Source organism: Lathamus discolor, chromosome Z, assembly GCF_037157495.1.
Source record: "Lathamus discolor isolate bLatDis1 chromosome Z, bLatDis1.hap1, whole genome shotgun sequence".
NCBI classification, from domain to species: Eukaryota; Metazoa; Chordata; class Aves; order Psittaciformes; family Psittacidae; genus Lathamus; species Lathamus discolor.
In genome coordinates this window covers 82,617,116-82,630,562 of record NC_088909.1, presented here as the reverse complement: position 1 = coordinate 82,630,562, position 13,447 = coordinate 82,617,116, and the positions used below count along the sequence as shown (strand labels likewise).

General features: G+C 43.9%; 1 protein-coding gene across 3 annotated transcripts in view; it reads left to right on the top strand.

Annotated features, from left to right (window-relative positions):
• SMARCA2 (SWI/SNF related, matrix associated, actin dependent regulator of chromatin, subfamily a, member 2) overlaps window positions 1-13,447 on the top strand; it is a 115,394-nt gene that overhangs the window by 20,100 nt on the left and 81,847 nt on the right. The gene's annotated exons all lie outside the window — the stretch shown is intronic.

Genomic DNA, 13,447 nt, shown 5'->3' with positions numbered 1-13,447 from the left:
ATCACATTTTCTAATAGATTAGCTGAAGACTATATCACAGTATTGTATTCCATTCTAGTATCTACAGTTCAGGAAGATGTTGAGAAATGTTTTAAGGTATCATCAGATGTTTGAAGCGTCTTTTGTATGAGGAAAGGCTGAGTGAGCTGGAACTGCGTAGCCTGCAAAAGAGAAAGGTTGGAAGTACGTGATAGGACAGAGTGATGAAGAGGTATGCAGACTCTTTGCAGTGATTATCAGTGACAGAAGAAGAGACAATTGGCAAAAACTGAAACATACTTAATTCCATTGGAAAATAAGAAAACATGCTTTTACTGTAAACATGGCTGAACAGTACAGAAGGATGCCCAGAGAGGCTGTCTAGTTGACATCCACGGAGATAGCCAAAACCTTGTTGGATGTTACTGAGCAGCCAGGTATAGCTGATCCTATTGGAACAGGGACTTGGGCTAGATGATCTGGAGAGGTTCCTGCCAGCCTTAATGATTCTTTGAAATTGTGCGTTATTTCAAAGAGAAAGAAAAGAATGATTTGAAACTTGGAAGACTTCAGGGTTTTGTGTGTGTGTGGTTTTTTGTCTTTTTGTTTTTTCCTGGAGAATGTTAAACTCCATTTATTCTTTCTGAGAGAGAATTAAAAGATTATTTGCTCACCCTGCACATTCCCAGGTGGTACAAAGGATTGTATTAGATGATTGTGAGGGTCCGATTGGAGAAAATCCTAGCTTTAGACCCTGTTTCAGTTCATGATCCCAAGGGTGAAATAAGACGCAAACGAGGTCAAGTACCGTAATCAATCAATTGGTTTATTGAGAAAAGACAATTATTATAAAGGGGAAATTATTGTAATAAAGTGGATAGCGATAAGATTGAAAAAAAAAAACCCAGGTAAAAAATGGAGCAAGGATTTGGGGTGCAGAGGGTGAGAGACAGTTGCCAGCGTGGATCCAGTGGTGTCCCAGAGATTTGTTGTCAGATGTGGTGGGAATCCCTCAGGGTTCGTCGTCGGTATCAGAGCAGAGTGTCCCCCAAGAGTCTGTAGTAGTTGTCTGAGGTGGGTGTCCTTGTGGAGGTGTCCTTCCGGAGTTGTCCCCTTGAAGGTACCCCTGGAGGTCTCCTGATGGAGTTGCCCTCATGGCGCACGGACGGTGTCCCTCAGGGTCCGTAGTAGTCATCGGTGGAGTGTGTCCTCACGGAGGTGTCTTCCTGGAGTCATCTTCATGGCAAAGACTCCCTGGCGATGTGCCTCTTGATGATTACCTTTTCTCCCTTTTATAATGAGTTGGGGGGAGTACCTCTGTTCTTCATGTCTTGTATTACAGGTTCCTGGTGGACCAGTTTCCCTGGTTTTGCAGCCAGCTCTTCAACTGCACAGGTCTGCATCAGTTCTTGGGATAATGGGCAGTTCCTCACACCGATCCTGGAGGTCTTAAGCTCTTCCCACTCATCCCTCAGGCAGTGGACAGTGGAAGAGTCTTATCTCAACTCCTTCTGCCCATCTCTGAGACAAAAGATAGGTGGAATCCCATCTCAGCTTCTCATACCAATCTTTGAGACAAAGGACAGTGGAGTCTGATTTCAGGTCAGTCTCTCACAATGGTCCAGTGAATTTTGGTACCTTCAAATTTACATTAGGTGAATTCAGACTATAAAATATCTACATCTTACTTAACAAAGAGAAATAACCTTTGGGACAAGGCTTACCCAAGTATTTGTGGTAGGATTTCTGTCACATGAAATTTAAGTTTACATTGGCTCTTTCTCTTCTGTTCCATAGACCAAAGGGCGGAGATAATTCAGAGGGTAAGAGTCTTTGGTCTTTAGACAGGTTACGTAGACTGTTGTAGCCATAATGGTCTCTTATTGTCAGAAATCTGCAAACCTCTAAACAGGCTCCAAGATCTGAGAAGAACTGGTAAGCTAGAGGACAGGACAGTGCTTTTAATTCTTTGAGAATGGAGAGATAGATAGTTGTCATAAAATGCTGCTGTTCTTGCTGCTTTGAGTACAACAGTTGTGATGATACGTGCATAGGCAGTAGTCCTGTTGCAGTTTACAGATCAGTCGGAACTAATCACAAAATGAGATTTCATTTAAATGTCAAATGTTTCAGTAGCAGTCTTTTTAGTATTTTTTTTAAAGAAGGTCTTGCAAAAGAGTGTCTCTAAGTACAAAAGCAGGAATCTTTATAAAGCATGTGCTTATGAATGTGGATGATAAATTAGAAATAAATTGGTGGACTCCACATGCAGTTGTAGATATAATTTATGTAACTAAAACATGCAGCTGTGAATGAACAATCTTGAAATAAAGACCACTGAACTTGCAAAGAACTACTAGATACAGAATTTTGGAAGTAATGATTCATGCAGTCTGCACTAAGAAGTAATAACGGATCCTTTATGAGGTGAGGTGACTTATTTTTATGATCAAATTGGAAACATTTGTAAGCTAAATCTGCAAGAACTTTATAATTTTGCTTATGAATGCCTGTTTGCTGTTTGAATTGTAATTACTGTTCTGAGGTTTTTGCATTTTTTTTAACTAATAATAATTACTAAAGGTGTGCAGCTTCATTTCGATTCTGGATTTTTTTTTCCTTGGTGCTCAGTGAGATGCTACTCGTGTAGAAAGAATCTGTTACTAGCTCAGATAGTCAGTTTTTTATTTTGGTCATACTGCAATAGGATTGTTTTCAGAAGTCTGACAATAATTTACAGTATCTTTCTCCTCAACAGTTACTCTTTTCCACATTTTTTGCCAAATTGGAGAAAGGGTAACATTCCTGACTATTTCTGGTGACCAGTTTTCTTTTCTTGAACTTGTGCACAGTGAGGTCCCTCTTTAGTCTTGATATCTTTCTGTTAATGCTAATAGATTAAATGAAATCTATTACTTCAACCTCATATTTAGCTGTTTAAATAGTAATCTTTTTCTTAATTGAATTAATTGTGTTAGAAACTGTCGTCAGTCTCTGTGAATGAGCTGTTCCGATAAACCTGGTATTGATATTCAGGTGTGGCATTTACTCTTAAGTTATTAAACTTTTAAATAGAGATATCCGGAAGATGAAAATTATGTCTAGGTTTTTTAAGAGGAATGGTAGAAATTGCAAAGACAACTCAAATATTTATGTAAAATAAAATTCTTACAATTGAAATCATAAAAAGATATAAATGAGCTAAAAAAATTTCTGTGTTTTTTCTGGAATTTGGAAAAAAATTAAATGCAGTTACTGTAACATAGCAGTGAAATACAGACCAGTTTAAAAAGTTTGGGTGTCTTTCCTTGCTATTGCAAGTGAAACTGTAAGCGCAGCAGGGATTTAAGGTTTTTGGACTTGATTTGTGTATATTTTTAATTACAGTATTTATTAATGCAGTGTTTGTTGAACATCTTATGAAGATACTTCAATTAAGTTTAACTTACGGAATTCAATAAGTTATGGCTACTTCATAAACAGTATTCATTGTCCCTACTGTTCTTAAGTTAGCTGCACTTCCTTTTCTGATTTGCTTTACCCTTTTAAAAATGAGAAAAGATCTGTCACCTTATGCATTTGTCTGCCAGCATAAGACCTCTCAACATTTTATTTCTACAGTCTTAGTTGTAAATGATGTGCATGCTTGGCCTCTTTGTTGAGACTTTCAGAAGAACATGTGTTAATCCTGGCTGAACTACTGACAAGGAAACATTGTATTTTGCTTACCTGAAGAAAGTTTGTAGCCTTGGTCCAGTCTAAATTCATTTTCCACTGTGTTCTAAGACATGATGCTTCTTTACTGTGTACTGTGAGCATGTATTTGATTCCTTATGTTTTTTTAAAAACTAATTGATGGTTGAAGTGATAATTAACATAAATGAGTTACACAACTAAATTTCGTCAATCCTATCTGTATCTTCCTAATCCAGTCACATTTTTGAGTAAACCTGTGCCCTTGCTATCAGTTTTAGCAGGAAGATTTGCTGGCAGTCTGCACTTGCAGCCCAGGAAGCCAACTGTATGCTGGGCTGCATCAAAAGGAGTGCAACCAGGAGGTTGAGGGAGGTGGTTCTCCCCTTCTCTTGTGAGACTCCACCTGCAGGTACTGCTTCCAGCTCTGGGGCCCCAACACAAGAGGGACATGGACCTGTTGGAGTGAGTCCAGAGGAGGCCATGAAGATGATCAGAGGGCTGGAGCACCTGTCCTATGAGGACAGGCTGAGAGAGTTGGGCTTGTTCAGCCTGGAGAAGTGAAGGCTCCAGGATGACTTTAAGAGCAGCCTTTCAATACTTAAAGGGGGCCTAGAAGAAATCTGGAGTGGGACTTCTTAGAAGAGCCTGTGTTGTTAGGACAAGGGGGGATGGCTTTAAACTGAAAGAGGGGAGATTTAGATTTAGGGATATTAGGAAGAAGTTCTTTACAATGGGGGTGATAAAGTGAGGCACTTGCACAGGTTGCCCAGAGAAGCTGTGCCTGCCCCATCCGTGGCAGTGTTCAAGGCCAGGTTGGATGGGGTTTTGAGGAACCTGGTCTAGTGAAAGGCATCCGTGACCATGTCAGGGTGTTGGAACTACATGATCTTTAAAGGTTCCTTCCAACACAAACCATTCTATGATTCTATGACACATATCCTCAGATATTCATTATTTAAGTCTTGTCAAATTTTAGTGGGGAGTAAAGACCTCTGTTGAATAAGCTGGTGTTTGGACTGGTAAAACCTTGACTCCTTCCATCTATGTATTACCAGGGTTTAGAATTTGTATGTGTTCTCCTCTGTTTAATTACAGTAGTAAAAGTGGTCAAAAAAAGAGCTCTCAATTTTTATCTCTCTGGTCCTTCAGCTTTAAAACAGATGAGGAAAATGTTCTTTTTCTTTCTGTTAACTAAAGTGAAATTAAAGGCAGTTGGATCAGAAAGTTCTTGTACAGTCTGCTCTCCAAAATTACTTGTGTTCGGTAAAGTGTTATAACTAGGATTTCTTCCAGTGTCAATACTGTAACGAATATACATTGTTTTGACATGTCGTGATGTATTTCTGTCGAGCAAGTTGATACCAAAGTGGGATGAAAAGAGCATTGCTAATTATGCATACAGCTAAGAAAACACTGCTTTTTAACTGCCGAAAACTTGAGAAAGGTTTCTGATATAGCCTCTTCTATGACCTTTTGAAGGATTATGAAGACAGGATCAGGCTTTCCTCAGAAGTGCATAGCAAAAGCTCAAAAAATAATGGTTATGAGTTATGTAAGTGAAATTCTGATGGGACTCAAGGGAAAGAAAATTTACAATGAGAGTGATTAGCAATCACCATCATTAGAGATCTTCTGAACTCACCTAGATAAGACTAAAAAACTGATAAAGAGTGGAGAAACCGATAAAGCTTGGGAATTACCACAGCTAAGTGATGAGTTGGGCTGTTTGGTCTTCCTTTCGTGGGGCTGTTGGGTGTTTTCTACTCTGTATATATTTCAAAACTAAAAGTTATGTGTAATCCTTTGCAAGCACATAGAACTCTTCTGTTGCAAGTGTTCTTCAGCCTTACTATTTAGTTCTTTTGGCAATCACCTGTTCTGGAGGTTAAATGAAACAAAATGGTTTATGCAGAATAGAAAACAAATTTCTCTATGGAAAATCTAGGGGAAGAGATACTTGGCAATTCAACAAGTAAGAATTAATATGCTAGGTATTTAAAAATGTGCTGAATACTTCTTGTGGAAATTTATGTGTGCCATGGAAAAATGCATTTGAAGAGCTTCATAGCAAGATTACAGAATCACAGATGGTTATGGTTGGAAAGGGTCTGAAGATTGTTTAGTTCCAATTCCCCAACCCTGAGGCAGGGACACCTCACCGTAGACAATGTCAGCTCAAGGCTGTGTCCAGCCTGGCCTTGAGCACTGCAGGAATGGAATACTCACAACCCCCCTGGGCAACTGATTCCAGTGCCTCACCACCCTAACAGGAAAGAATTTCCTCCTTATAGCCAATCTAAACTTCCCTGTTTAAGTTTTAACCCATTACCCCTTGTCCTATCACTACAGTCCCTAATGAAGAACCCCTTTCTGTCATCTTTGAGGTCCCCCTTCAGATATTGGAAGGCTGTTCTGAGGCCTCCACACAGGCTTCTCTTCTCCAGGCTGAACAGCCCCAACTTTCTCAGCCTGTCTTCACAAGAGAGGTGCTCCAGTCCCCTGATCATCCTCGTGGCCCTCCTCTGGACTTGCTCCAGCAGTTCCATGTCCTTTTTATGTTGAGGACACCAGAAGTGCGCACAATACTGCAGGTGAGGTCTTGCAAGAGCAGAGCAGAGGGGCAGGATCACCTCCTTCGCCCTGCTGGTCACGGTCCTTTTGATGCAGCCCAGGATACGGTTGGCTTTCTGGGCTGCGAGCGCACACTGCAGCCGGCTTGTGTTAATTTTCTCATCGACCAGCACCCCCAAGTCCTTCTCTGCAGGGCTGCTCTGAATCTCTTCTCTGCGCAACCTTTAGCTGTGCCTGGGATTGCTCCCACCCAGGTGTAGGACCTTGCACTTGGCATGGTTGAACTGGTATCAGCCCACCTTACAAGCGTGTCAGGGTCCCTCTGGATGGCAATTCTTCCCTCCAGCGTATCAGCTGAACCACATAACTTCATGTCACTGGCACGGGTGATACAGTTGTGGGGGTCTATTACAGACCTCCTGATCAGGATGAAGGAGTTGATGAGGCTTTCTACAGGCAACTGGAAGTAGCCTCGCGACTACATGCCTTAGTCGTCGTGGGAGACTTTAACTACCCTGATATTTGCTGGAAGACTCACACAGCCAGTCATTCACAGTCTAGGAGGTTCCTCGAGTGCATTGATGATAATTTCTTAATGCAAATGGTGGACGTACCAACTAGGAGAGCAGCGCTGCTAGATTTAGTACTCGCCAACAAGGAGGGTTTGGTCAAAGTGGTGAAGGTCAATGGCAGCCTTGGCTGCAGTGACCATGAGATGGTGGAGTTTAGGATCCTGTGTGGGAGGAATAGAATACCTAGCAAAGCCACAGTTCTGGATTTCCGAAGGGCGAACTTTGGCCTCTTCAGTCAACTGCTAAGGGAAGTCTCATGGGAAAGTGTACTAGGCGGTAAAGGGGCTCAAGATAGTTGGTTAGCATTCAAGGACCGCTTCTTCCAAGCTCAGGATCGGAGCGTCCCAATGAGTAGGAAATCAAGTAAGGGATCTAGGAGACCAGCGTGGTTAAACAAGGAGCTGCTGGGCAAACTCAAGTGGAAAAGGAGAATCTATGGATTATGTAAGGAGGGGGCTGGCCGCTTGGGAGGAATATAGGACAGTTGTTAGAGGATGTAGGGAGGCAATTAGGACAGCTAAGGCCTCCTTGGAACTCAATCTTGCTAGTCGGGTTAAAGACAATAGAAAGGGCTTCTTCAAATACATAGCAAATAAAACTAACACAAGAGGCAATATAGGCCCACTGCTGAACGAAGTGGGTGCCCTGGAGACAGAGGATATAAAGAAGGCAGAGGTGCTGAATGCCTTCTTTGCCTCTGTCTTTACTCCTGCAGACTCTCCCCGAGGGCCCCGGATTTCTATAGCCCCAGAAGGAGTCAGGACAAAGGAGGAGTTTGCTTTGGTAGATGAGGATTGGGTTAGGGATCAGCTATGCAATCTGGACATCTGTAAATCGATGGGTCCGGATGGAATGCACCCACGGGTGCTGAGGGAGCTGGCGGAGGTCATTGCTAGGCCACTTTCCATCATCTTTGGTAAGTTGTGGGAAATGGGCGAGGTGCCTGAGGATTGGCGGATGGCAAAGGTCACACCAATCTATAAGAAGGGCAAGAAGGAGGACCCGGGTAATTATAGACCGGTCAGCCTTACCTCCATCCCTGGAAAGGTGATGGAACAACTTATTCTTGACTCCATCACTAGGCATATCAAGGATGAGGGGGTCATTAAGAACAACCAACATGGTTTTATGAGGGGGAAGTCATGTATGACCAACCTTATAGCCTTCTATGAGGAAGTGACTAGGTGGAGGGATGATGGTAGAGCGGTAGATGTAGTTTTTCTTGATTTCAGTAAGGCATTTGATACTGTCTCCCACAGCATCCTCATAGATAAGCTGAGGAAGTGTGGGCTTGACGATCAAGTAGTGAGGTGGATCGAGAACTGGTTGAAAGGAAGAAGGCAGAGAGTTGTGGTCAATGGCGCAGAATCTAGCTGGAGGTCTGCGACTAGTGGAGTTCCTCAGGGGTCGGTGCTGGGACCGGTGCTGTTTAATATTTTCATCAACGACCTGGATGAGGGAACTGAGTGCACCCTCAGCAAGTTTGCTGATGACACAAAACTGGGAGGAGTGGCTGACACACCAGAGGACTGTGCTGCCATTCAGCGAGACCTGGACAGGCTGGAGAGTTGGGCGGGGAGAAACTTGATGAAATTTAACAAGGGCAAGTGTAGAGTCTTGCATCTGGGGAAGAACAACCCCATGTACCAGTACAGGTTGGGGGTTGACCTGCTGGAAAGTAGCGAAGGGGAAAGGGACCTGGGGGTCCTGGTGGATAGGAGGATGACCATGAGCCAGCAATGTGCTCTTGCGGCCAAGAAGGCAAATGGCATCTTAGGGTGCGTTAGAAAGGGAGTGGTTAGTAGGTCAAGAGAGGTTCTCCTCCCCCTCTACTCAGCCTTGGTGAGGCCGCATCTGGAATATTGCGTCCAGTTCTGGGCCCCTCTGTTCAAGAAGGACAGGGAATTGCTTGAAGGAGTCCAGCGCAGAGCCACAAAGATGATTAAGGGAGTGGAACATCTCCCTTATGAGGAGAGGCTGAGGGAGCTGGGTCTCTTTAGCTTGGAGAAGAGGAGACTGAGGGGTGACCTCATCAGTCTTTACAAATATGTAAAGGGTAGGTGTCAGGATGATGGAGCTAGGCTTTTTTCAGTGATATCCAGTGATAGGACAAGGGGCAATGGGTGTAAACTGGAGCATAGGAAGTTCCACATTAACATCAGGAAGAACTTCTTTACTGTAAGAGTGACAGAGCACTGGAACAGGTTGCCCAGGGGGGTTGTGGAGTCTCCTACACTGGAGATATTCAAGGCCCGCCTGGACAAGTTCCTGTGTGATGTACTGTAGGTTACCCTGCTCTTGTGGGGGGGTTGGACTAGATGATCTTTTGAGGTCCCTTCCAACCCTTGGGATTCTGGGATTCTGTGATTCTGTGAAACTTGCTGAGAGCACACTAATAGAATCGTAGAATGGTTGGAAAAAAATGGGAGCATTTACCACTTCTTTGGGCAACCTGTACCAGTGCTTCACCAATCTCACAGTAAAGAATTTCCATGATAAAAGACTGTTTCTCACACTGTGCTTATAAGTGAATGGAATTCCTCCAGATTCAAAATGCGGTGGAGCTAAATAACTGTTTCTGGTTCCCCAGTGTAAATCTGATATGGTAATTCCTGCATCCATACCCTGTTTTAACTACTGTTCCTTAAAGCACCATCAACCTTCAGAATTCTGTCTTTCAGTTAAGGCATAATAGATTTTCCAAAGGGTACCTTTAAAAATGACCCATAGCTTAGCTATTGTCGGTGTTCAGACAAAGATTCTGAACAGGATTGGTCCAACGCTGACCCCTGGGGGACACCACTTGTTACTGGTCTCCAATTGGACGTTGAACCATTGACCACAACTCCACATGCGGCCGTCCAGCCAGTTCTTTATCCACTGAGTGGTCCATCCATCAGATTGATGTCTCTCCAATTTAGAGACAAGAATGTCACGTCAAATTTTTTCACAAGTCCAGGTAGATGATGCCAACTGCTCTACCCCTGTTCATCAGTTCCATAGCCCCATCATAGAAGGCCACCAAATTGGTCAGGCAGGATTTCCCCTTAGTGAAGCCGTGCTGGCTGTCACCAAGCACCTTGTTGTTTTTCATGTGCCTTAGTATGCCTTCCAGGAGAATGTGCTCCAAGATTTTGCCGGGCACAGAGGTGAGACTGACTGGTCTGTAATTCCCCGGGTCGTCCATTTTCCCCTTCTTGAAAATGGGAGTTATATTTCCCTTTTTCCAGTCATCGGGACCTTCACCTGACTGCCATGATTTTTCAGATATGATGGCCAGTGGCTGAGCAACTTCATTTGCCAGCTCCTTCAGAACTTGCGGATGGAATTCATCAGGTCCCATGGACTTGTACGTGTTCAGTTTTTTAAGATGGTCTCAAACCAGATCCTCTCCTACAGTGGGCCCAAGGTCTTCATTCTCACAGTCCGTACGTCTGCCTTCCAGTACTTGGGTGGTGAGGTCAGAACATTTGCTGGTGAAGACTGGGGCAAATAATTCATTGAGAGCCTCAGCCTTTTCCAAATCCAGGGTAGCCAGTTCTCCTGATAGCTTCTGGAGAGGCCCCTCATTATCCCTAGCCTGTCTCTTGTTAGCAGCATACCTATAGAAGCCCTTCTTGTATCTCTGACATCTCTGGCCAGACTCAATTCTAACTGGGCCTTAGCTTTCCTAACCTAATCCCTAATTTCCTGAACAATGTCCCTGTATTCTTCCCAGGCTGCCTGTCCTTGCTTCAACTTTCTGTAAGCTGCTTTTTTCCTTTTTAAGTTTTCGCAGCCTGTTTGCATATTTCAGGAAGGTGTCTGTCTTTAATCACAGAATCATAGAATAGTTAGGGTTGGAAAGGAAGATCATCTAGTTCCAACCCCCCTGCCATGGGCAGGGACACCTCACACTAAACCATCCCACACCAGGCTTCATGTAACCTGGCCTTGAACACCGCCAGGGATAGAGCACTCACAACCACCCTGGGCAACCTATTCCAGTGTCTCACCACCCTAACAGGAATGAATTTCCTCCTTATATCCAGTCTAAACTTCCCCTGTTTAAGTTTTAACCCATTACCCCTTGTCCTGTCCCTACGGTCCCTGATGAAGAGTCCCTCCCCAGCATCCCTACAGGCCCCCTTCAGGTACTGGAAGGCTGCTATGAGATCTCCACGCAGCCTTCTTTTCTCCAGGCTGAACAGCCCCAACTTTCTCAACCTGTCTTCATACGGGAGCTGCTCCAGTCCCCTGATCATCCTCGTGGCCCTCCTCTGGACTTGCTCCAGCAGTTCCATGTCCTTTTTATGTTGAGGACACCAGAACTGCACACAATACTCCAGGTGAGGTCTCACAAGAGCAGAGTAGAGGGGCAGGATCATGTTCTTCGACCTGCTGGTCATGCTCCTTTTGATGCAGCCCAGGATACGGTTGGCTTTCTGGGCTGCAAGTGCACACTGCAGCCGGCTTGTGTTAATTTTCTCATCGACCAACACCCCCAAGTCCTTCTCTGCAGGGCTGCTCTGAATCTCTTCTCTGCCCAACCTGTAGCTGTGCCTGGGATTGCTCCCACCCAGGTGTAGGACCTTGCAGTTGTCATGGTTGAACTTCATGAGGTTGGCATCAGCCCACCTCACAAGCATGTCAGGGTCCCTCTGCATGGCATCCCTTCCCTCCAGCATATCAAGCGGACCACACAGCTTGGTGTCATCGGCAAACTTGCTGAGGGCGCACTCAATCCCACTGTCCATGTCAGAGACAAAGATGTTAAACAAGACCAGTCCCAGCACCGATCCCTGAGGGACACCACTCGTTACTGGTCTCCAGCCTGACATTGATCCATTGACCATAACTCCACATGTGGCCATCCAGCCAGTTCTTTATCCACCGAGTGGTCCATCCATCAAATTGATGTCTCTCCAGTTTAGAGGCAAGGATGTGGTGTGGGACAGTGTCAAACGCTTTGCACAAGTCCAGGTAGATGACATCAACTGCTTTACCCTTGTCCATCAGTTCCGTAGCCCCATCATAGAAGGCCACCAGATTGGTCAGGCAGGATTTCCCCTTAGTGAAGCCATGCTGGCTGTCACCAAGCACCTTGTTGTTTTTCATGTGCCTTAGCATGCCTTCCAGGAGAATGTGCTCCAAGATTTTGCCAGGCACAGGGGTGAGACTGACTGGTCTGTAATTCCCCGGGTCTTCCATTTTCCCCTTCTTGAAAATGGGGGTTATATTTCCCTTTTTCCAGTCATCGGGACCTTCACCTGACTGCCATGATTTTTCAGATATGATGGCCAGTGGCTTAGCAACTTCATTTGCCAGCTCCTTCAGGACCCGCGGATGGATTTCATCAGGTCCCACGGACTTGTGCATGTTCAGATTTTGAAGGTGGTCTCGAACCAGATCCTCTCCTACAGTGGGCCCAAGGTCTTCATTCTCACAGTCCCTGCGTCTGCGTTCTAAGACCTGGGTAGTGCAGTCAGAGCCTTTGCCAGTGAAGACCGAGGCAAAGAAGTCATTAAGAACCTCAGCCTTCTCCAAATCCTGTGTAGCTAGTTTTCCACAGAGCTTCCTCAGGGGGCCTATGTTGTCCCTAGTCTGTTTTTTACTTGCTATGTGCCTGTAGAATCCCTTCCTGCTATCCTTAACATCCCTGGCCAACCACCCCCCACACCCCCCCCCCATTTTATAATATAAAACAATAATGCAGTTTATATTTTGGTTTTTGTTGTGGCAAAATGGTTTTTCATTTAAAACAGTGTGTAGCATGGATTTGTATCTTCCCTTCTTGAAAAAAGACGAGGCAAAAGTAAGTTGGTGGAAAAAGATGAAAAAGTGGTGTAAACTTACCCTTATCTATAATTGCTTTTATCACCACCAGGGGATGTGTAGACAATTTTTATATTGACTTAGTAAATAACTTCAGTAATTTCAAGTTTTTAAGGTCTTTTTCATCCTTTGCATTGAACTACTCCTCTGACTTTCCTATTGTTCTCTTGATTTGCTTTTTTTTTTATTAGTCTTCTTTTCCTGTCTTCATCGTCTTTAGATAACTCAGTCTGTTGCTGTCTTGTCTTACCTAGTCTTTTCCCATCTCAAAACCATTTTTTTGCTATTGTACTTTTACCTTATTTTCCTCTTCCAGAAGAACTGAAGTCCTCTCTTCTTTGTCCTTTATCTCAGACATTTACAACCTTTATTGTACAAGATTTTCATCCCAAGACCTCAGCATTGATGGAGTTCCAATTCTTTAGCACTCTCATCTACCTGCTTCTATAAGTTCTAGTAACCTGCAGGTGCTGTCATCTCAGAAAAGTTGAGACTACTTTGGGATTTTGCCTGTGTTGCCCTTAAGGATCAGTAAGAAGAGTGAAGCAAAAGAGAGGGCAAAATTTCTGAGATCTGGACTGTGTAGATGAAATTGATGTAGTTTCACTTTAAAGTGTCAGGAAGAGTGGAAAAAGATAAATTTAGTGTCAGAACTATGAACTTTGGTGTTCAGTGATCCATGGCTTACTAAAGAATATGTAAGACAGCAGATTCCTTGATTCATGGGGTTTTTTGTTGGTTTATATTTACTTTTTTTCTTTTTTTAATTCTTTAGGCTTTTCAATTTGGTAAGCATTTTTTGTGCTCCACAGTGC